Genomic DNA, 24444 nt, shown 5'->3' with positions numbered 1-24444 from the left:
CCGGCCCGGCGGCCCCTCCTCCCCGCCGCCAGGACCCCGGAGAGGGAGGGACGGGCGGGGTCTACGGGGGCCGGGAAGCCGGCGCGGGGGCGGTCGGGCGCGGGACGGGTGCCCGGCGGGGTCTACGGAGGCCGCGGCGGGCGCCGATGTGGGCGCGAGGGGAGGTGAGGGTTGGCGGCCGAGGTGGGGCTGGCGGCCGGGCGGGTTCCTTGGAGGCCGGGGGCGGAGGGCCGAGTCGACCCGAGCCGGGGCGGGCGGCCGAACAGGGTCGATGGGGGCCGAGATTAAGCGGCCAGGCGGGATCTGAGGGACGGAAGCCGGGGTGACCCTACGCCGCGGGCCAAGCCCGACTCCCTCCCTTCTCGACCTGTACGGAGAGGAAAGAAATGAAGGGGGGCGCCCAAGGACCTGGCCCCGGGAGTAGGAGTCGGGGTGGAAACGGATCCCCCTTCCTTTTCGCTGGGAATTGGGGGAATCCCCCCGCTTTCACCCTCCCAGCCTGCCACGGGGTTGGGCTTTGTCCCTTGTCTTGGGTTTGAAGGCGGAGGCACAAAGGGCTGCCCACAAACCAGCCAGCATCGGAGGCATAAATTTGGTGCGAGTTAGCAGAGATTCTCGACTGCCGTGAGTCTTTCAAGGGGACGCTTTCACTGAGCGTCCCCATTAGCCAAGTTAGCCTGCTGTGGACAGCTCTTTACTTTTTACCGCCCGAAGTCCCTTCGGCTCTGTTTTCTCTTTGGGGGTCATGAAGTTTGTCCACGGCACCTGCTCAGGACAGGCTCTGGGTTGGGTGCTGGGGAGCCAGCAACAGCCGCGCGGAAAGAGGCAGATCAGGCTTGTCACCCCTACTTTTATAAAAGGAAATCTAGTATTGCCAGGTGTCCTGGGCTGTGTGCTTAGCGACTCACATATGTTCTGAAGCCCTCACAAAAGCCCTGTGAGGTAGAAATTATTTTATCTATTTTGTAGGAAGGAAATTGAGGCTGAGCCAGCCGGCTTCGGATTGGCCCAAGGTCACATACAGCCATCACTCGAACCTCTCTCAGTCTGCTTCTTTCCGGAGTCTGTGCAGCTTAATCACTTCAGAATGGGAAGGAAACTGGGCCCAGGGAAGTTAAGCAACTTGCCCACTCACTCTGGCTAGTTGGTGTCGGGGCAGGGACAGAACTCACTCAATTCCACTGTTTTCCCCAGTTCCTGGTGAGTGGTGTGTGCACCTGGCACTGTGTGTGGTAGGAATGCTGTTTCTTTTGTCTGTAACCTCCTCCCAATTCTGTTAACAAAAACAAAAACCATGCCCTGTCCTTAAAGCCTATAGAGTTCAAATGCCACCTCTTTGATGATACTTTCCCTGTAACAGAACTTGATACCTCTCATGGGACTTAGCAAGTAATTGTAATAAGAGGCATATATGTTGTTAGTTCAATATAGCAAACCTTTGTTGAGGGCCCTCTATGTGCCACGTATGTCTGTAAGCTACTCTCTCTTCCTTGAGGACTGGAAGCAACCATATTTCTCTTTTCTTTCTCACTTTATGAGGTGATGCTAAAAGCCTCTAGTGAATGAATGAACACTTGTGTGCCTGCCCTCTAGGAGTCTGCATTACACTTGGAGAAATATACCGAAACCTGTTAAGGGCTAACTTGGGTAAATTGAGAATATAAATGTAAGAAGATTTGGAAGGCAAACCAGTGGGCGGTACATGGGCAGTCTTTGGGGGCAGAAAGACCTTGAGCAATGCCTTGAAGAATGATTTGCATATGGCAAGAGCAGGGAGGATATTTCTGTGGCGGAAGTGGGGTGAGCCCAGGACCCCTGTTGGACATGAGGGTATGTTCTACATGTAAAGAAGGAAGAAACGAACTGGGTGGAGTGAGTCCAGATTGTAGAAGGCTGTAGAAGCCAAGCTGGCAGACAGAAGAGTCACTATTAGTGTGGGAGGCCAAAGTAAATTATAGCAGGTTCTGGACTGGTGATAACCATCTGCCCCAGACAGAGAGGAACATCCCCACTTCAGCTAAATACCAGGAGCTATTGTAGGAGCCTCGTAGTTCAACAGGGCACAGGTCTCTGACCTGTGGGATGGGAAGACGGCAGAGGAAATCAGAAGACTCACTCATCACAAGAACCTTGTTTAAAAACTATTCAGCTAAGTTCGGGTTGTATTGTTAAAATCTCTAGTGCACAAAAACAAGTTATCCCCCTTCAAGCAGTTCTCCATGTTAGGGGCAGAGGCATTGGTGCTTCAATTTGTAAAGCAGCTTGCTGCCTAGATGTGGCCTTGGAGGCAAAAGCTTTACTCCTTTAGTGCTATCACCAAAGTGTGTGACCTTGAGAAGTATCCCTAACCTCCTCTCTAGATTTCAGGGTCACCCCTTCTGTAAGATGCATCTTTAAGGATATTTCTTATTATTAATCTGTTTCTTAGAGAAATAGGCATCTGATCATTGTCAAAAATAATTCAATGATATTTAAATTTTTAAAAATTGATCCAGGCTAAGTACAGTGGTTCATGCCTGTAATCCCAGCACTTTGGGAGGCCAAGGCAGGAAGATCACTTGAGGCCAGGAATTCAGGGCCAGCCTGGTTAACAGCAAGACCCCAACTCCACCAAAAATCTAAATCAAAGTTAGCTGGATATGATGGCACTCAGAAGGTCGAGATGGGAGGATCGCTTGAGCCCGGGAGTTCAAGATTATAGTGAGCTATGATGGCACCACTGTACTCTGACCTGGGCAACAGACCAAGACCCCATCTCGGAAAAAGCAAAGAAAAGAAAGAAAAGAAAAGAAAACCACCAGACTGTACGCCAGATATGAGAAGGGAAGGTTTCTCAATTTTTGCCTGTACTGAGTACTGAATAAATAGGGGGTAGGAGGAGGGGACTGTTCATATTTTCAGCATTTCCCTCTCATTCTTTTCCTCTGGGAGATAGTGCATATAATGGTTAAGACATAGGCTGTAGAATAGACTGACTTGGGTTCAAATTCAGCTCCATGACTGACTTTGGAGTGTGACCTCTCTGAACTTCAGTATCTTCAGCTCTAAGACAAGAGTAATAGCTACCTCACTGGGTCAGGTGTGGTGGCTCACACCTATAATTCCTGGACTTGGGGAGGCCAAGGCTGGTGGATTGCTTGAACCCAGGAGTTCAAAACCAGCCTTGGCAACATGGCGAAACCCTGTCCTTACAAAAACATTTTTTAAAAATTATCCAGGCCTGGTGGAGCATGACTGTAGTCCCAGCTACTTGGGGAGCTGAGGCAAGAGGATCACTTGGGCCCAGAAAGTCAAGGCTGCAGTGAGACCTGTTCACCATTGCACTCCAGCACAGGTGACAGAGAAAGACCCTGTCTCAAAAAAAAACAAAAAACTGCCTCACTGTTATGAGGATTAGACGAGAGACATCACATGATGCTGGGCATATGGCAACACTCAGTGAATATTGGACAGCTAATATAATTTGCAGAGCCACTATATGGCTTCACAGAGCTTCTATGTCCAGATTTCAATGATTTTCTTTCATCATTATTTCTTGGGGCTCCCAGGACCATATGTGGCTTACAAACCACAGGCTAGGATGTGCTTAATGTTAAAAACAGTCAGTGTGTTTCTCTGAAGTGCAGCTCCACTATGGTGCTCTGTTACACCCAGAGGAGGAGGCTGGTGGGCAGTCATGGAAGCCCATCTTCCAGGGCAAGAAGAGACCAGCAGCTCTTGTTGGAGACTTCCATTCTCCTACTCCAGTTTCTGAACATAGCAGGCATCTAGGGGAGTTTCTCTTCTTTTTTTCTCCTCGTTTCACCTTCTGTATCCCTTTTCCTCGCTAAAGTGTGTTGGATGGTCAGGAATGTGGATGGAGAAGAGTGGGGAGCTGGAGACATCTCTTCCTTTCATCCAGCTTATGTAAAAATGCCTCTGAACTCCCTTGCACCACATGGACCATAAATTATAAGGTTGAGCTTTGTAAACCTGCAACCCTCTTGGCTTTCTGCATGTTGATTAGAATGCCTAAATAGAAAGCCCCCATTAATGTTGATTGCCTCTTCTGTGTTCCAGGTTGGCAAGGCCTCCAGTGGCCAAGGAACGATCCTGGATACCCTGCAAATGGTATGTGTTAGGGATGGGGGGGGCATTCTTTTTAGTTTGGCTCTGGAGTGCTAGGACCACCTTTCCCAGCCTCAGGGGCGCACCTCCTCAGGAGCTGCCTACCTCCAGATGTTGTACCTCCATGCAGAAGAGGATGGGCCCAGCTGGGGCACCTCTTGGTTGAGGAATGGGTATGTGACATTGTCATGTGGGCACATTTTGATACTACTTTAAAAATAGGCCAAGCTCAGTGGCTCACGCCTGTAATTCTAGCACTTTGAGAGGCCAAGAGGGGTAGATCACCTGAGGTCAGGAGTTCAAAATCAGTATGGCCAACATGGAGAAACCCCACCTCTACTAATAATACAAAAATTAGCTGGGTGTGGTAGCAAACACCTGTAATTCCAGCTACTCAGGAGGCTGAGGCAGGAGAGTCACTTGAATCTGGGAGGCAGAGGTTGCAGTGAGCCAAGATCACACCACAGCACTCCAGCCTGGGTGACAGAGTAAGACTCTGTCTCAATCAATCAACCAGTAAATGAATACATAAACACCTTTCTACTTGTTTTTGCAGTCCTAAGCTATGTGCTCAGTAGCATCCCTGGCCTTCTATTGTGAACTTGAGGGATGGGTAAGACCCAGAGACGGCATGGGGGACAGGAGATAAGGAAGGCCTACTGTTCATATTACTCGCGAACATAAAATGGTTTTACATTTTGATGCCACTTCATTAAATTGACTGTGCGATATGAGCTGACTTTACACCCTCCTTTAAATTCTGGCTGACACATCCATATCCTCAGGTGGTATCAGTTGATAATGCCCATGAAACTATTTTTTAAACTACAAGGTGCTAAATAATTGTTTGCTTATATCCCTCTCTGTGGGATACAATTGTTTGCTTATATCACCTCTGTTTGGTGCTATACACAAAGCTGTGAAGTCTCAACAAGAATGATGGTGACTACAATGAGCACAAAATAAAGTCTTTTTTATTGTTGTTATTTTTCTTTTTGAGATGGGATCTTGCTCTGTCGCCCAGGCTAGAGTGCAGTGGCGCTCAATCTCGGCTCACTGCAACCTCCACCTCCTGGGTTCAAGCGATTCTCCTGCCTCAGCCTCCCGAGCAGCTGAGATTATAGGCCTGTGCCACCACTCCTGGCCAATTTTTTTGTATTTTTAATAGAGATGGGGTTTCACCATGTTGGCCAGGCTGGTCTTAAACTCCTGGCCTCATGTGATCCTCCTGCATCAGCCTTCCAAAGTGCTGGCATTACAGGTGTGAGCCACTGCACCTGGCACAAAATAAAAGCCTAATAAAATAATATTAAAATTAATAGCTAAATTTTGTTGGGTCTAATGTGTGGTCATTGTACTAAGCACTCTGCATATTTTTTTTAATTTATTTTTTATTTCCCTAGGCTTTTGGGTAACATGGTGTTTGATGAATAAGTTCTTTAGTGGTGATTTCTCAGATTGCGGTGCACTCATCATATCTTTTAAACTTTGCAACAACCCTGTGAAGGACTTACTCTTCTCCCCATTTTACAGATGATAAAACAGAAGAGAAGCATAGAAAAGTTGAGAAACCTGTCCTAGTTCCCACAGCTAATAAGTGATAGAACCAGGATTTGAACCCAGGTGGACTGACTACAGAGCATGAGCTCTTAGGCAGCATTTAGCTGCTTAAAATCCTGGCAGGCCCAGCCAGTGCTGAAATGGGTAAATAATGGTCACTGGGTGGCTAAGGTTGGAGAAATCTTCACACCCAGAGCTGGAATGGAAATTAAACAGCTCAGTCCGTGGTGCCTTAGCAGTCACTGAAGCTCATTCATTTTCAAGTTAATGAGTTAGAATTTTCACTCACCAACCAAAACTTCACTGGCCAAAGGGATCTGGAGCCTCCTCCAGCTGGCATGAGTGATGTTATATTTGGTGGTCTGGAGGGTGAGTGACTCTCCGTGTTCTCTCTGGGAAGCCTTCATGTCCACAAGTTTTACTCCTATGGAAAAGAGGGACCTTGTTAAGATTGAGTGGCAGCCATCAATATAACCCTTGATGGTCAGTGGTAAAGCCCTTGCAGCTGAGGTTGGTTGGAACCCAAGTCTAAGGAAGCCAAGACCAGGGCTTCTGTGAGCTTGGTGTCGTTATAGGGCATAGTCTGTAGAATCAGGGAGAACTAGTTCAAATCTTGGCTCTTGCCACTTACGTGACCTTGAGCAAAATACTTCACTTTAGTGAGTCCCAGTTTTATGGAAGATAACCATAGTATCTACTTTACGGACACAATATGAGCATAAAATTGATTTTCCCCTTCACATCTGCTCACAGTCTTCCACATCCCAGCACATGCCAGTTCCATCTGCTCAGTTGCTCAGGAATCATCCTTGATTTGTTTGTTTCTCTCACTCCTGTTCCATATTCAATGCAGTGTATTAGCAAATCCTGCTGGCTTTATATTCAAAATATATCGAGCATCTCACACTTCTCATGACCTCCACAGCTACTCCACTGATCCCAGCCACCAGCAACTCACACTTGGGTTATGGAAATATGCTCAAGACTGGCCTCTCTGCTTAAGTACTTGTCACCCTGTCTTGTGTTTTCAGCACAAAAGCCAGAGTGACTCCATTAAAATATAAGTCAGATCGTGTTACACTTCTTTCCAAAACCCTCTGACGACTTTCCAAGTGAGTGAGAGTAAGGGCCAGAGTTTTTACAATGACCTGGTCCCCATGTTCTGCCCCCTGCTATGTCTCTGATCTCATCCACTGTTACTTCCAGCTTTCATCTAGCCACATCAGCCTCGTTTTTGCTCCTCACAAGCCAAGTATGTCGCTACCTGGGGGCCTTCATAATTTTCTTCCTGGGCTTTGCCCCCCTGGTATCCACATGGGGCCTCCTTCCCTTCCTCAATTCAAATATCACCTTGAGATGAGCCTTCTTTTTTTTTTTTTCTGAGACGGAGTCTTGCTCTGTCACCAGGCTGGAGTGCAGTGGCACAATCTCAGCTCACTGCAACCTCTGCCTCCTGGGTTCCTGGGTTCAAGCGATTCTTCCGCCTCAGCCTCCCGAGTAGCTGGGACCACAGGTGCGTACCACCACACCCAGCTAATTTTTTTTGTATTTTTAGTACAGATGGGGTTTCACCATGTTGACTTAGATGGTCTCCATCTCTTGACCTTGTGATCCGCCCGCCTCGGCCTCCCAAAGTGCTGGGGTTACAGGCAGGAGTCACCGCGCCTGGCTGAGATGAGCCTTCTTTAACCATCCTAAATAAAAATGACAACTGTCCAACCCCAGAAACTTCTTTCCCTGCTTTATTTTTCTCTCCAGTATTTATTTTACTTTGACATACTATGTATTTCCTTGTATGTCAAATTCTACAAGGAAATACGTAGTATGTCAAAGAAAAATAAATGTCAATCCTTGTAGTATTGTAAATTCTCACTTGCGGAATTAGGTTAATGAGAAGTGACAGACATATTGTCTGTCACTTCTCATTAACCTAATTCCGCAAGTGAGAATTTAATTTAGCTCATTCCTGTATCCTCTGTGCCCAGAAAAATGTCTGATATATAGTAGGAGCTCAATAAATTTTATAAATATCACATCATAAAAATCTAGGTAGGGCCTTCTTTTTTATAAAATAACCACAAGGAAGAAGACCAGAAACAGGGAACCCAGTGAGGAATGACCTCTGAAAGCTTCAATATGATTGATGATGATTAGGAGGAGGTTGGTTGTGGTAACAGTGGTTGTAGTGGGGATCACAGTGCTGATGATGATGGTGCTGTGAGAATGATGATGGGATGGCAATGACAATGAAGACAGTTATCACTGTGATGTCAGTGAGAATTTGATCACTAACACCTTTTGGCTGCAGGGGAGCTGCAATGAGTGACACATGCCCTTTTGATCTTTAACATTTACTGATCACTTACTGTATGCCAAACACTATGCCAGGAGTTTTACATGCAATACCTCCTTTCATCCTCAGTAAATCTTTGATAAAGGCACCACAGTACTATTGATCTAGTTTGCTGATGAGGGTGGACAGCTTATTCAGGGTGACCCAACTTGAGAATGGTGGGGGACAGAGTAGAATCCAGGCAGTTAATGCTAAAGCTCACACTCTCAGTTAGCATAGAAACAGATGAGAGAGAAGAACAGAAAGCCTAGTGTAATGAAGTGACTGAGCCAATACCATTCAGTCTTCAGATAAAATCCAGCTTCTTACTAAGCATCATGAATCTCAAACTGTGAAGCGGGAAGGCAGGGCTATATCTCAACCTGACAATGGTAATTCACCTCTGCAATTGTTCCCTCTCACCCACGCTGTTGATGGACATCCATCATCCCTTAGGTATGCTATAGGCAGGAAAAAAAATTACAAGGCGCCCTGCCTTAGCATGACATTAAAACAAAACAAAACAACAACAAAAAAAACCCTTTCTCAATCCTCTCTCTAGCCTCATTTCTCCCTCCAGTCCCTTCCTACTACACATTTAGCCAGACAGAGCTTTCCTGCAATTGCCCTAATTTGCCTTATTCTCTTAGGAACTCGGCTTCCTTGACCCTTTTTCTGCCTTCACCCCTAACCTGCATAAAGCATCACTTCTTGGTATATCTCCAGCTCCCAGATGGGTCATGACACTTAATCACAATGTATTGTGATTGCCTCTAATTACCTGCTGTCATCCGCACTAGAACTTTCAGAGCAGAGACTGATCTGTTCCTTTTTTATCCCAACACTAGGCATTTTGCCTAGATTGTTGCCTAGATATATTGCTTAGGCACTCAACATATGATGGATGGATGGATGGATGGATGATATACTAGTTTTCTAGCACTCCTGTAACAAAATACCACAGGCTGGGTTGCTCACACAACAGAAATTTATTTTCTCACAGTTCTAGAGTCTAGAAGTGAAAAATCAAGGTATCTATCAGCAGGTGTGTTTGCTTCTAAGGCCTCTCTCCTTGGCTTCCACCGTCTCGCTGTCCTTGCATGGTCTTTCCCCTCTGCACATGCATCCTTGCTGTCTCTCTATATGTCCAAATTTCCTTTTCTCAGAAGGATACCAGTCAAATTGGATTAGGGTTCACCCTAAAGACCTAATTTTAACTTACTCCTTTATCTATACATTTAGCCAGACTAAGCCTTCCTTCAGTTGCCCTAATTTGCCACATTATCTTTGGAGCTTAGCGTCCTTGACCCTTTTCCTGCCTTTGCCCCCAATCTGGATAAGGTGTCCTATCCTGGTACATCCCCAGCTTCCAGATGGGTCATGACACTTATCCCGATGTATTGTAATTGCCTGTAATTACCTACTGTCATCTACACTAGAACGTTCAGGGCAGAGACTGATCTGTTCCTTTTTTTTCCCAACATGAGGCACTTCGCTTAGATTGTTGCCTAGATATATTGCATAAGCACTCAATATATGACAGATGAATGGATAGATGTTTAGATGGATGGATGGATGGATACTATCTTTAAAGATACTATCTCCAAATGCAGTCACATTATTAGGTACCAGAGGGCTTCATCATAAGGAATTTGGGGGTATATCCAGCCCATAACTGGTGAATGGATAGATATGACAGTACATGACTTTAATCCTAGGCTTCTGGAGGAGGTGGAGCAAGATGGTGGAACAGAAGCCTCCACTGATTGTCTTCCCCACAGGAACACCAAATTTGGCAACTATCTATACACAAAACAGCAACTTCATAGGAACAAAAAATAAGGTGAGCACTCACGGTAGCTGGTTTTAACTTCATATTACTGAAAGAGGCACTGAAGAAGGTAGGAAAGTCAGTCTTGAATTGTTGATGCCACCTCTCCCTCTTCCATGGCAGTGCACTTGTGATGCACAGAGAGAATCTGTGCACTTGCGGGAGGGACAGCACAGCAGTTAGGGAACTTTGCATTGGAAAACAGTGCTGCCAACACTGGGCAGAAATCAGCTGTCCTCCATGGAGGGAGCATAGAGACAAGCCCCAGTCAGAGGGGAATCGCCCATCCCAGTGGTCAGAACTTGAGTTCCGGCAAGCTTCGCAACTACAGCCCAAGTGATCTGGGGTTCAAAATAAATTTGAAAAGCAGTCTAGGCCACAAAAACTGCAACTCCTAGGCAAGTCATAGTGCTGTGCTGGGCTCAGAGACTGGACTTGGGGGACACATGACCTAGTAAGACACCAGCTGGGGCAGCTAAAGGAGTGCTTGTATCACCCCTCTGTGAACCAGGCAGCACAACTTGCAGCTCCAAAAGAGACAACTTCCTTAAATAAAGATGGCTTTGTTTTGCAACTTGGATATCACCTCAGCCACAGTAGGATAGGGCACCAGTCAGAGTCATTAGGCACTCATTTCAGGCTCTATCTCCCCATAACACACTCTGGGCCAGAAAGGAACCTGCTGCCTTGAAGGGAAGGACCCAGTCCTGGGAGGGTTCATCACCTGCTGACTAAGGAGCCCTTGGACTCTGAATAATCAGCAGCGGTAACCAAGTAGTGCACACCATGGGCCTTGGGTGAGACAAAGAGACATGCTAGCTTCCGGAGTGACCCATCATATTCAGAGTTATGGTGGCTATGAGGAGAGATGCCTTCTACTTGAGAAAAGAAGAGGGAAGAATAAATGGGACTTTGTCTTGTAGTTTAAGTACCAGCTCAGCCATGGTGGGGAAGAGCACCAAGCAGGCTCTTGGGGTCCCCGATTCCAGGCCTTGGCTCTTGGACAGCACTTCTGGACCTACTCTGAGCCAGAGGGGAGCCCACTGCCCTGAAGGGTGAGTCCCAGGCCTGGCAGCATTCACCACAAGCTGACTGAGGAGCCCTGGGGCCTTGAGTGAACAACAGTGGTGCCCTGGCAGTAATCCCCATGGGTCCGTGGTAATGCTGGACATGGGGAGAGACTTCTCTGCCTGGGGAAAGGGAGAGAAGAGTGGGAAGGATTTTGTCTTTTGGTTTTGGTGTCAGTTTAGCGACAAAACAATAGAGCACACCAGGTAGATTTCTAGGGTTTCTAACTCCAGGCTCTGGCTCCCGGACAGCATCTTTGAACCTGTCTGGGCCCCAAGGAAACTTGGCATTGTGCTGGCTTCAGGTCTGACCCAGCACAGTCCCAGTGGTAGTGGCCATGGGGGTGCTTGTGTCACCCTTACTCCAGCTCCAGGCAGCTCAGCACAGAGGGAGAGAGACTCCATTTCCTTGAGAAAAAGTAATGGAAGAGAACAAGAGCCTATTAATTCAAAGAATTCTCCTGGATCTTATCTAAGACTACCAAAGTGGTACCTCTATGAGTCTGCAAGAATTATTGTAATATTGGGTTTGGGGTGGCCCCTAATGCAGATGTGGCAGTGACCAAAAACTTAGATCACAAGATTCAGATCCCTTTGAGTATCTGGAAGGTCTTCCCAAGAAGGATGGATACAAACAAGCCCAGGTTGCAAAGACTGTAAGAAATACCCAACTCTTCAATGCCCACACACTGACAAATATTTACAAGCATCAAGACCATCCAGGAACACATTACTGACCTCACAAAATAAACTAAATTAGGCATCAGGGGCCAACCCTGGAAAGAGAAGTATGAAACCTTTCACAGAGAGAATTCAAAATAGGTGTTCTGAGGAACCTCAAAGAAATTCAAGATAACACAGAAAAGGAATTCAGACTCCTATAAGATAAAGTTAACAAATAAAATAATTAAAAGAATCAAGCAGAAATTCTGGAGTTGAAAAATGCAATTGACATACTAAAGACTGCACCAGAGTCTTTTAATGCCAGAATTGATCAAGCAGAAGAAAGAATTAGTGAGCATGAAGACAGGCTATTGGAAAAGACACACTGAGAGGAGACGAAAAAAGAGTAAGAAGGAATGAAATATGCCTACAGGATCTAGAATATAGCCTCAAAGGGGCAAATCTCAGAAGTATTGGCCTTAAAGAGGAGGTAGAGACAGAGACATGGGTAGAAAGTTTATTCAAAGGGACAATAACAGAGAACTTCCCAAGCCTAGAGAAAGATATCAGTAGTCAAGTAGAAGAAGCTTATAGAACAACAAGCAGATTTAACCCAAAGAAGACTATCTCAAACATTTAATAATCAAACTCCCAAAGGTCAAGGATAAAGAAAGGATCTTAAAATCAGCAAGAGAAAGGAAACAACATAAAATGGAGCTTCAATATGTCTGGCAGCAGACTTTTCAGTGGAAACCAGGAGAGTGGCATGACATAGTTAAAGTACTTAAGGAAAAAATATTTTATGCTAGTATAATATATCCTGTGAAAATATCCTTCAAACATGAAGAAGAAATAAAGACTCCTAGACAAACAAAAGCTGAGGGATTTCATCAATACCAGGCCTGTCCTACAAGAACTGCTAAAAAGAGTTATTCAATCTGAAAGAAAAGGATACTAATGAGCAATAAGAAATCATCTGAAGGTACAAAACTCATTGGTTTTCGTCAGTACAAAGAAAAACACAGAATATTACAACACTGTAATTGTGTGTAAACTCATATCGTAAGTAGATGAATCAATCAAAAATACAACTCTTCAAGACATAGTACAATAAGGCATAATTCAAACAACAAAGTTTAAAAGTGTAGAGAAAAAAATTTAAGCATAGAGTTTTACGGGTTTTCTTTTTTCTTGTTTATGCAATCAGTGTTGTCATCAGTTTAAAATAATAAGTTATATTTTTTGCACACCTTAGGGTAACATCAAATCTAAAAATAAACAATGGATACACAAAAAATAAAAATTAAAAGATACCACCAGATAAAATCAACTTCACTAAAGAGAAGACAGGAAAGAATGAAGAGAAGACCACAAAACAACCAGAAACAAATGGCAGGAATAAGTTTTTACTTATCAGTAATAACATTGAATGTAAATAGACTAAACTGTCCAATCAAAAGACAGTAGCTGAATGGATTTAAAAAAAACAAGTCTCAACAATCTGTCACCTACAAGAAACACACTTCACCTATGAAGACACGTATAGACTGAAAATAAGGGGATGAAAAATATATTCCATGCCAGTGGAAACTAAAAAAAGCAGGAGTAGCAATACTTAGACAAAATAGATGTTAAGGCAAAAGCTATAAAAAGAGCAAAGAAGCTCATTATATAATGATTAAAGGGTCAATTCAGCACGAGGCTATAACAGTTGTAACTACATATGCACCCAACACTGGAGCACTCAGATATATAAAGCAAATATTAGAGCTACACAGGGAGAAAGACCTCAATGCAATAATAGCTGGAGACATCAAAGCCCCATTTTCAGCATCAGACAGATTGTCTTGACAGAAAATTAACAAAGAAACATTGGACTTAATCTGCACTATAGACCAAATGGATTGAACAAATATTTACAGAACATTTTATTTAAAGGCCACAGAATACATATTCTACTCCTCAACACATGGATCATTCTCAAAGACAGACCATTATGTTAGACCACAAAACAAGTCTTAAAACATTCAAAAAAAAATGAAATAATATCAAATATCTTCTCTGACCACAATGGAATGAAACTAGAAGTCAATAACGAGAGAAATTGTGGAAACTATATGAACACATTAAAATTAAACAACATGCTCCTGAATGACCAGTGGATCAAGGAAGAGATGAAGATGAAAAGTTAAAAATTTCTTGAAACAAATGATAATGAAAACGCAACACACCAAAACTTGTGTGATACAGTGAAAGCAGTGCTAAGAGGAAAGTTTATTATCATAAGTACCTACATCAGAATAGAAGGAAAACTTCAAATAAACAACCCAACAATGCATCTTAAAGAATTAGAGCAGCAAGGAGACTAAACTTAAAGTTAGTTGATGTAAAGATATAATACAGATCAGAGCAGAAATAAGTGAAATTGAAATGAAGAAAGCAATACAAAAGATGAACAAAATGAAAAGTTCGTTTTTTGAAAAGATGAACAAAATTGGCAAACCTTTAGCCAGAGTAAGATTAAAAAAAAGAGAAAACCCAAGTAAAATCACAGATGTAAAAGGAGACATTACAACCAATGCTGAAGAAATTTAAAGAATCATTAGAAGCAGCTCTGAGCAACTATATGCCAATAAGTTGGAAAACCTAGAAGAAGTGAATAAATTCTCATACATGTTCAATCTACCAAAATTGAACCAGGAAGAAATTCAAAACCTGAACAGACCAATAACAAGTAACAGGATCAAAGCCATAATAAAAAGTGTCCAAAGAAAAGCCTGGGAACTAGTGGCTTCACTGCTGAAAGAACTAATATCAATCCTACTCAAATTATTCCAAAAATAGAGATGGGAAAAATACTTCTGAACTCATTCTACAAGGCCAGTATTACCCTTATTCCAAAACCAATGACATATTAAAAAACAAAACTACAGGTTAATATTTCTGATGAACATTAATGTAAAAATCCTCAACAAAATACTAGCAAATGAAATTCAACAACACATTAAAAAGATCATCCATCATGACCTACTGAGATTTACCACAGGGGATGCAAGGATGGTTCAGCATACAAAAATCAATCAATGTGATACATCAGATCAACAGAATGAAGGATAATAGCTATTTGACTCTTTCAATTGATGCTGAAAAAGCATTTGATAAAATTCAGCATCCCTTCATGATAAAAACCCTCAAAAAAATTGGGTATAGAGGGAACATACCTCAACATAATAAAAGTCACATACTATAGACCCACAGCTAGTATCATACAGAATGGAGAAAAATTGAAAGCTTTTCCTCTAAGATCTGGAACACAAGGATGCTTACTTTTACCACTGTTACTCAGCATAGTACTGGAAGTCCTAGCTATAGCAATCAGACAAGATAAAGAAATAAAGGGCATCTAAATTGGAAAGAAAAAAGTCAAATTATCCTTATTTGCTAATGATATGATCTTATATTTGGAAAAACATAAAGACTCCACCAAAAACTGATAGAACTGATAAGCAAATTCAGTAAAGTTGCAGGGTAAAAAATCAACATATAGGCTGGGCACAGTAGCTCACACCTATAATCCCAGCACTTTAGAAGGCCAAAGCAGGCAGATAACCTGAGGTCAGGAATTCAAGACAAGCCTGGCCAGCATGGCAAAAACACATCTCTACTTAAAAATACAAAAATTAGCTGGGCACAGACGAGGGTGCCAGTAATCCCAGCTACTTGGGAGGCTAAGGCAGGGAGAATTGCTTGAACCCAGGAGGCAGAGGTTGCAGTGAGCTGAGATCATACCACTGCACTCCAGCCTGGGCAACAGAGCAAGAATCCATCTCAAACAAAAACAAAAAACAAAATCAACATTAAAAAAATCAGTAGCATTTCTATATGTCAACAGTGAGCAATCTGAAAAAGAAATTGAGAAAGCAATCCCATTTACAATCGCTATGAATAAAACTAAATACCTAGGAATTAACCAAAAAAGTAAAAGATTTCTACAATAAAAACTATAAAATATTGGTGAAAGAAATTGAAAAGGACTACACACAAAATGAATAGATATTCCATGTTCCTGGATAGGAAAAATAAATACTGTTAAAATCTCCATGCCACCAAAAGCAATTGACAGATTCAGTGCAAAATACCAATGACATTATTCACAGAAACAGGAAAAAAAAATTCTGAAACTTATATGGAACCACAAAAGACCCAGAATAACCAAAGCTATCCTGACCAAAAAGAACAAAAATTGAGGAATCACATTACCTGACTTCAAATTACGCTGCATAACTATAGTTACCAAAACAGCATGGTACTTGCATAAAAACAGACACATAGACCAATGGAACAGAATACAGTACCCATAAACAAATTCATACATCTACAGTGAACTCATTTCTGACAAAGGTGCCAAGAACATACATTGAGGAAAGGACAATCTCTTCAATAAATGGTGCTGGGAAAACTGAATATCCATATGCAGAACAATCAAACTAGACCCCTATCTCTCACTATATACAAAAATCAAATTAAAATGAATTAAAGATTTAAATCTAAGACCTCAAACTATGAAACTACTATAATAAAACATTGAGGAAACTCTCTAGGACAATGGACTGGGCAAACATTTCTTGAGTAATACCCTACAAGCACAGGCAATCAAGGCAGAAATGGACAAATGGGATCACATCAAGTTTAAAAGCTTCTGCATAGCAAAGGAAACAATCACTAAAGTAAAGAGACAACTGTAGAATTGGGGACAGTATTTCTAAACTATCAATCTGAAAAGGGATTAATAACCAGAATAAATAAGGAGCTCAAACAACACTTTAGGAAAAAAAAATCTAATAATCTGATTTTTAAAAGGGCAAAAGATCTGAATAGACATTTCACAAAAGAAGACATACAAATGGCAAACAGGCATATGAAAAGGTGTTCAACATCATTAATCATCAGAGAAATGCAAATCAAAACTACAATGAGATAGCATCTCACCCAGGTTAAAATAGCTTCCATCCAAAAGATAGGCAATAACAAAAGCTGGCAAGGATGTGGGGAAAAGGGAAGCCTCATATACCATTGATGAAAATGAAAATTAGTACAGCCTTATGGAGGACAGTTTGGAGGTTCCTCAATAAATTAAAAATAGAGATACCATATGATCCAACAATCCCACTACTAGGTATGTACCCAAAAGAAAGAAAATTAATGTGTCAAAGAGACATCTATACTCCCATGTGTGTTGCAGCACTGTTCACAATAGCCAAGATTTGGAAGCAATCTAAAAGCCCATCAAGAGATGAATGCATAAGGAAAATGTGATATTTATACACAGTGGAGTACTATTTAGCCATATAATGGAATGTGATCTTGCCATTTGCAACAACCTGGATAGAATTGGAGGCCATTATGTTAAGTAAAATAAGCCAAGCACAAAAAGACAGACTCTGCCTTTTCTCACTTATTTGTGGGAGCCAAAAAATAAAGCTATTGAACTCATGGAGATAGATGGTTACTAGAGGCTGGGAAGGGTAGTGGGATGGTGGGTGGGTGAGTAAGGGGGAAGTGGGGATGGTTAATGGTATGTTAGTCTGTTCTCACTTTGCTATAAATACCTGAGAATGGGTAATTTATCAGAAAAGAGGTTTAATTGGCTCATGGTTCTGCAAATCATACAGGAAGCATAGTGCTGGCATCTGCTTCTAGGGAGGCCTCAGGAAGCTTACAATCATGGCAGAAGGTGAAGTGGGAGCAGGCATCTCACATAGCAGGAGCAAGAGACAGTTGTGGGGAGATGCCACCATTTAAACAACCAGATCTTTTGAGTACTCACTCACTACTGCAAGGACAGCACCAAGACATAAGGGATCTGCCCCTATGACCCAAAACACACAAGGTCCCACCTCCAACATTGTGGATTACATTTCAACATGAGATTTGAGTGGGGACAAATATCCACACTATGTCAGATGGGTACCAAAAGATAGAAAGAATGAATAAAACCTAGTATTTGATAGCACAGTAGGGTGACTATGGTCAACAATAATTTAATTGTACATTGTAAGATAACTAAAAGAGTACGATTGGGCTGTTTATAACACAAAGAATAAGTGCTTGAGGTGATGGATATCCCATTTACCCTGATGTGATTATGACACATTTTATGACTGTATCAAAATATCTCATATACCTCATAAATATATATGCCTACTATGCACCCAAGAAAATTAAAAATAAAAAAAATTTTTTTTAAGAAAGCTAGAGTTCTGATTCTCAGCATCCTGCATTGTCAGGGTACCCACTCTTTGGGTGGACAGAATGTTGGGAAAGTCTCAAAGCTTTGAAAGTGGTCAGTAGAAGTAGGCATTATGTATAAATGCAATGTGCTAGGTTCAGATAATACATTATAAAGCTATGTTGCTAATTTAACCAAGAAAATAGAAGAGGTGTATGGACATGATGGATTTCTAAGTGAGAAGGATGAAAAAATAGCTGAAGGAGCCCTATTTCATCCTGCCCTTGCCTTGCTCAAGGGTCTGCCATATCTCCTTATTAAAATCAAACCATAATGGCCAGGAGTGTGTGGGGTGTTAGGGTTTGAGGTCAGGAAACTATGCCTCCTCACCCACCCAGGATACTACTCAACCTACCACTCCCTGCCTCACAGCTACCTGCAAGCCTTTGTCCTTTGTTCAGCTCTTCTCCCTAGCCCTACAACCTGTAAGTCCCAATGGTCTCTTTCTCTAGAAGAATATAGAGAACTAGCTCCCTGTCCAGCTAGTCCCCCCATCACTGCATTCTTTACCACGGAGAAGAATTTTAAGGATACAGACTGGGTCTGATGCTCTCTAGATGAGTTTGTAGGTGTGTGGCTCTGGTAAGTTATCTAACTTCTCTAGACCTCAGTTTCCTCATTTATAAAGTAGAATGAATTCTTAAGTACTTATGGGAAGCATTAAATACAAGAAAAGGCCATTATAACTGTAAGTTACATATATACAGTTATCATCAATATGTGTCAACAAAATTAAGTCCATTCTCTCTGTAACTCAGAGCCTATCTGTGTATTTTCAACTGTAGAAAAACAACTATGGATTATAGTACCCCCATCCTAGGGTTGTGGTAAGGTTTCAGTGACATGGTATCAGTAAAACACCCAGCATGTTCTATTTCAGGAGAATGGAGATTATTGTATAATTAGTTCAATATCTTATCCTCAACAGCCCATAGGCCTCTGGATGGAACATCCTTGTCTGCCTTGCTCACTGCCCTATCCTGGTGCTAATTGTTGGGTAGAGCACATAACTAACACTAAGAAAGAATATTTTTTATTCAACTCATGGAACAAATTTAAGCATCAGACCTAGGCCAAGGGGCTACAGAAGTGAATAAAGCAGTCCGAAGTCCCTGCCTTCATGGAGCTCTCAGGCTAGCAAGGGAGACAGACAATAGTGTATTAGTAAAAGTTAGCCTGGCCAGGCATCGTGGCTGATGCCTGTAATTCCAGCACTTTGGGAAGCCAAGGTGGGCAGATCACCTGAGGTCAGGAGTTTAAGACCAGCCTGGCCAACATGGTGAAAACCCCATCTCTACTGAAAATACAAAAATTAGCCAGATGTGGTGGCATGCACCTGTAGTCCCAGCCACTCTACTCGGGAGGCTGAGGCAGGAAAATCACTTGAACCTGGGAGGCAGAGATTACAGTGAGCCAAGATCATGCCACTGCACTCCAGTCTGGGTGACAGAGTGAGACTCCATCTCAAAAAAAAAAGTTAAAGGCGGCATCCTAGATACAGTAGTACCAAGTTCTACGAGGAAAAAGAGAAGTGGAAAAATGGGAATGGAAAGGGTGTGGAACTGGGAAAAGGGTTATAATTTTAGATTAAGTGGTCAGGGACCTCACTGAGAAGGTGACATTGGAGGAAAGACCTGAAGGAGTGAGGAGCGACCCAAGCAAATACATAGGAGAAGAGCCTTCCAGGCAGAACCAAAGAGCAAATGCAAAGGCTCTGAGGTGCATCCAGGAAACAGAAAGGAGGCCAGGAGAGCTGCTGCAAGTGAGCAATTCATTCAGCAAGTATTTACGTTGCCCTGTTTATTGAATTAACAAATAAATTAGCACCATGCCCTGCACATAATCAGCTCTCAGTACATGTGATGTTATTATCAATGTCATTACCACTGTTATCTCTGTATCTCTCCCATCACCACCACCATTACCCAGTACCCAGCACAAGACCTGCCACCTAATAAGAGCCCAGGAACTGCTTAGTAAACTGAATCTCACAGTCCTGTGTAGGCTGGTGTCCCTAACCACTGATACTTGGTTATCCTTTGAGGTTTAGCTGCATTAAAAGCTTACTATTTCTTTACATTGGACTTTTTAATCTAAAAATCATTAGGTCTTAAAGTGATACCAGAATTGTACATAAATGCAGTAGTATATTTCTTTGGTTTAATTCCTCTACCTTCAAAATGACAGAGAGTCTAGTGTTTGGATTCTGACTTCTGATCAGTCCCCTGGACCCCTTCATTTTATAGGTCCATGAACAGCAGGATCTCTCAAGGGAAGGGCAGGTGCACCAGGCCCCACATCTCCATGGCTTTGAAGTATCCTGCGGGACCCAGCAGCCAGAACGAGGAGTTGCTGTGTGACATGCAGATTCACTTCTGAAAGGATTCTGCCAAAAAGAGGATAATTGAGAGCGAGGGAACCAGAGCTCACCAGGAAACTTTCAACCACAGTGACGTTGCAGTAACTCAATAGACTTATCCAGTATGGTTAACTCCTCACTTATCATTGTCCATAGGTGCTTGGAAATTGCAACTTTAAGCAAAATGACATATAACCAAACCAATTTGACCATAGGCTAATTGATATAAACAAGAATTAAGTTTCTACACCCTATTTCTGGCCATAAAGGTATCAGGTGAGGTGTGGTGGCTCATGCCTGTAATCCCAGTAATTTGGGAGGCCAAGGTGCGCAGATCACCTGAGGATAGGAATTCAAGACCAGCCCAGTCAACAGGGTGAAATCCCATCTCTACTAAAAATAGAAAAATTAGCTGAATGTGTTGTCACACACCTGTAGTCCCAGGTACTTGGGAAGCTGAGGTAGGAGAATCGCTTGAACCAGGGAGGCAGAGGTTGCAGTGAACCAAGATGATGCCACTGCACTCTAGCCTAGGTGACAGAGTGTGACTTCATCTCAAAAGAAAAAAAAAAAGTATCACCAAACTTCTAAAGACCAAAATGCTTCTGATAGTAAACTCTGAAATACATGCGAGCTACACATATATTTAAGAAAGATTAATAAAAACAAGAAAGATAATTATTCACCCAGTTATTCCAGTTCAAGATTGTGGGTTGCAGAAGCCTCTCCCAGCAGCTGAGGGCACAAGACTAGAAACCACCTTGGACAAGATGCCATTTCATCACAAGGCACACTCACACCCACACCTGTGTCCACACTCGTTCATACTGGGACCAATGAGACATGCCAGTGAAACTGAGTACACAGCGAAAACCTACACAGACATGGAGAGAACCTGCAAACTCCTCACAAACAGTGGCCCAGCTGGGAATCTATTGTTTTTTTCTCACCAACTTTATAACAATATCACATTGAATGAAAAGACATTATTCAAGACCTGCTGTATATGAAAGAGATTGAGAGTCACTAAAGAACTCCCTTCTGAGCCTCTGCTAGCTAGGAGATTTCAAGTCTCTTAGAAAGAATCTTTGATGAGGTAAGATAATCTTGTACTTTTCTCACAGTGACAAAGTCACTATTACTATCTAACTTAAGCCCCTCTTGTTTCAATAAGCCTAGGTCTCCTTGTTCTTTCTTCAAGTGAAGAAAATGCCATTGGCCAGGCTTGGTGGCTCAGGCCTGTAATCCCAGCACTTTGGGAGGCCAAGGCGGGTGGATCACCTGAGGTCAGGAGTTCGAGACCAGCCTGGCCAACACGGTGAAACCCCATCTCTACTAAAAATACAAAAAATTAGCTGGGTGTGGTGGTGGGAGCCTGTAATCCCAGCTACTCGGGAGGCTGAGGCAGGAGAATCACTTGAACCTGGGAGGCAGAGGTTGCAGTGAGCAGAGATCACACCATTGCACTCCAGACTGGGCAACAAGAGTGAAACTCTGTCTCCAAAAAAAAAAAAGCCATCCTTCTCTTGATCTATTTCTCTGATGTTTAGTAAAAGCAAAGCAGAAGAGAACCCTCCATTCTTAGGAGGCTCTCAGTTCAGTTGCAAACTGTCTCAATATGTTTATCCTCTGCAGCTAAAGCCCCACCATCACCCAGGGTCTTCCACACCTGTTTTAAATCTGGGCTTTTGTGATCTGTGTGTCAAGCACAAGGGCTCTTCTTCCCCTGTTCCAATATAACTTCTCATCGTTCCCAAACACACCTCCCTCCCCACGTGCTGGGGAGGCTGGTCTCTTTCTCTCCTGCCGGTACCGCACCAGTTCCCATCTTCTGGGATGAATGAGCTCTTCCCTTCTCTCCACCCAAGCAAATGCCACTCTTTGAGGAAGAGAAAACTAGCTTTAGACATTATTCTCATTTTAGAGAAAAATAAAGCTGGGGCCCAGAATGTCTTAATGATTAGCCTAAAGTCACACAGCTTGTCCCTATCAAGAGTCAAGGTTTGAGACGATGTGTGTCTGCTTTTAAACCTTTCTCCCTTCCAGTCACATTACCTCTTGGTTGGGTGACCTCCAAGGAATGCTGATTAGCACCCAATCCCAAAATAAATATTTGATGTCAATTTATAATACAAGGAGGCATGGAAAATTGGTTTTAAATGATTACTGCATAGAGGCCAGTTCCAAAGTAGTTGTTAAACAGAAGTGATATCAATAAATATTTGTCAAATCACTGAATGAATATCATGATACAAAGTTAAGGAGGGTGGATCTTCTGAGAAGGAATGGTATTTTCCATCTTCAAGAAAGGAGATTCTTTGCTCTGTAAACAGATTTGAATGAGAAATTTTCTTTTATAAAAATGACTATGGCTGTGTTATTTTCATAACAGCTGACCTTGGTTCCCAGGCTAAGCTGCCCAGGGGCTAGGATTATCTTCGAAACTGAGCTGAGGCGGCTTGTAGTGAAGCCAAGTTTCGCGTTTGTCAAGCTATAAAGGCAAGGTCTTTGGGAAATTCAAAGCTTCTCTCCATTTCTCTAAGGAAGAAGGGTTCCTCTCCTAAGAGGTACAACTCTTTGAAGGTTTTGGAAACCCCTGGTATTAAAGGACAACTTGGATCTCTTTCTGTTTCTCATCTTGACATGTATTTGCATGTTTTCTCTGGAAATGTCTTACATTAGTTCATCCCAAAGGCAACTATGAGGCAGGCCTGGCATAGGACAAAGGCTCATTTAAGAGGAAGAAAAGAGAATTCATTCACGCATCAGGTGTTGAGCTGGGTATTTTATACTTGACTTCCCATCGACTCATCACCACCTATTAAGTAAATATTATAAGTAAATATTATTAATTATTAATTGAGTTTAAGATGAAAGAAAGCAAGACTCTGAGAGGAACTGCAAACTAGATAACATAGCCTGAAATTGGTAAAAATAGGATCAAAACCTCTATCTGCCTGAGTCCAAAGTCCATGCTCTTTCAGCTGCACCCTCAGAGGCCTCCTGAACCCACAACTAAATTCAGCTTGGCATTGCCATCTCTCTCAATCTGCTCCCTACTTATCAGCCCAGCTTTATTGCCCACAATTTCCCACATCAGCAGGGCCTGGGGAGCTTTTAAAAAACAGATGAGTTGGCCAACCATGGTGGCTCACACCTGTAATCCCAGCACTTTGGGAGTCTGAGGCAGGAAGATCGCCTGAGCCCAGGAGTTCAAGACCAGCCTGAACAACATGGCAAAACCCTATCTCTACAAACAATACAAAAAATTAGCCAGGCGTGGTGGCTCACACACCTCTAACTCCAGCTACTAGGGAGGCTGAGGTAGGAAAATCATCTGAGCCCAGGAAGCTGAGGCTGCAGTGAACAGTAATCGTGCCACTAGACTCCAGCCTGGGTGTCGGAGTGAGACCCTGTTGCAAAAAGATAAGCAAATAAGATGAGTCCCGGCTCTACACTAAACCTTCTAGTGGTAGCAGGAGTGAATACATTTTCAGAGCTCCCAGTCAACAGGTTTGTCCATCCTTGGTTGAGAATCACTGCAATACATGGACCATTTATTCCAGATGAGCCCTGCCTGCATTAATACCTCGCATGTACCGATTTCCTTACCATTTCCCATACCAAATTACCTAAACTGAGCAACTCCAATTGCCCTTCAACAACCCCCATCTCACCTCTCCACTGTTCATTTGTCACCTATACAAATCAATGAAAAAAGGTACAGTTCAGTGAGTATTCAGTATGTGGAAAAAATAACCAATGTAGATGCTCAGCTCACTATGAGAAATTATAAATAAGTTAAGTAATTGAACACAAAAGTTTCATGCCTAGGAAAAGAAGAAATAAAGAAAATGAATCGTATCTTAAAGTTTTGCTGAGGAATTGAAATTTCTAAGCATGGAAGAAAAAGATTTTGTTAAAAGGGGAAAGTAGGTCAGACTTAACCACATAAAAATGTAAAACTACTGTATGGAAGAATAAAAACAGCATAAAGGAAAAATATTCATTGTGAAAATGACAAGCAAGACTTAGTACATTATTATCTAAACAGGCCATACAAATAGAGTAAGTACTCTAAAGATGGGAACGCTGTCTGCCTTGTTTGCTATTATATTTTCTGCATTTATAAATGTTTGGCTTATAACAACAAATGAGTAAATATTTGTTGAATAAAGAGATTTAAAAATAACTTATCTGTAAGGTAAATGAGCAAAAGATCCAAACATTCACAAA

General features: G+C 42.5%; 1 long non-coding RNA gene across 2 annotated transcripts; it reads left to right on the top strand.

Moving 5' to 3' along the window:
- The first annotated feature begins 123 nt into the window (after positions 1-123).
- Positions 124-24400, top strand: LOC105728675 (uncharacterized). Of its 2 annotated transcripts, none has more exons than XR_010343829.1 (4): positions 124-164; positions 4060-4110; positions 9718-9842; positions 20096-24400. It is a non-coding gene; the product is annotated as an uncharacterized LOC105728675 (long non-coding RNA). The 2 variants fall into 2 exon arrangements; XR_001110091.3 differs by lacking the exon at positions 124-164 and adding an exon at positions 422-1200.
- Positions 24401-24444: the final 44 nt, after the last annotated feature.

This window comes from Aotus nancymaae, unplaced genomic scaffold (assembly GCF_030222135.1).
Source record: "Aotus nancymaae isolate 86718 unplaced genomic scaffold, 86718_ANA_hifiasm-v0.15.2.pri h1tg000021l, whole genome shotgun sequence".
Taxonomy (NCBI): Eukaryota; Metazoa; Chordata; class Mammalia; order Primates; family Aotidae; genus Aotus; species Aotus nancymaae.
This window is presented reverse-complemented; position numbering and strand designations above follow the sequence as displayed.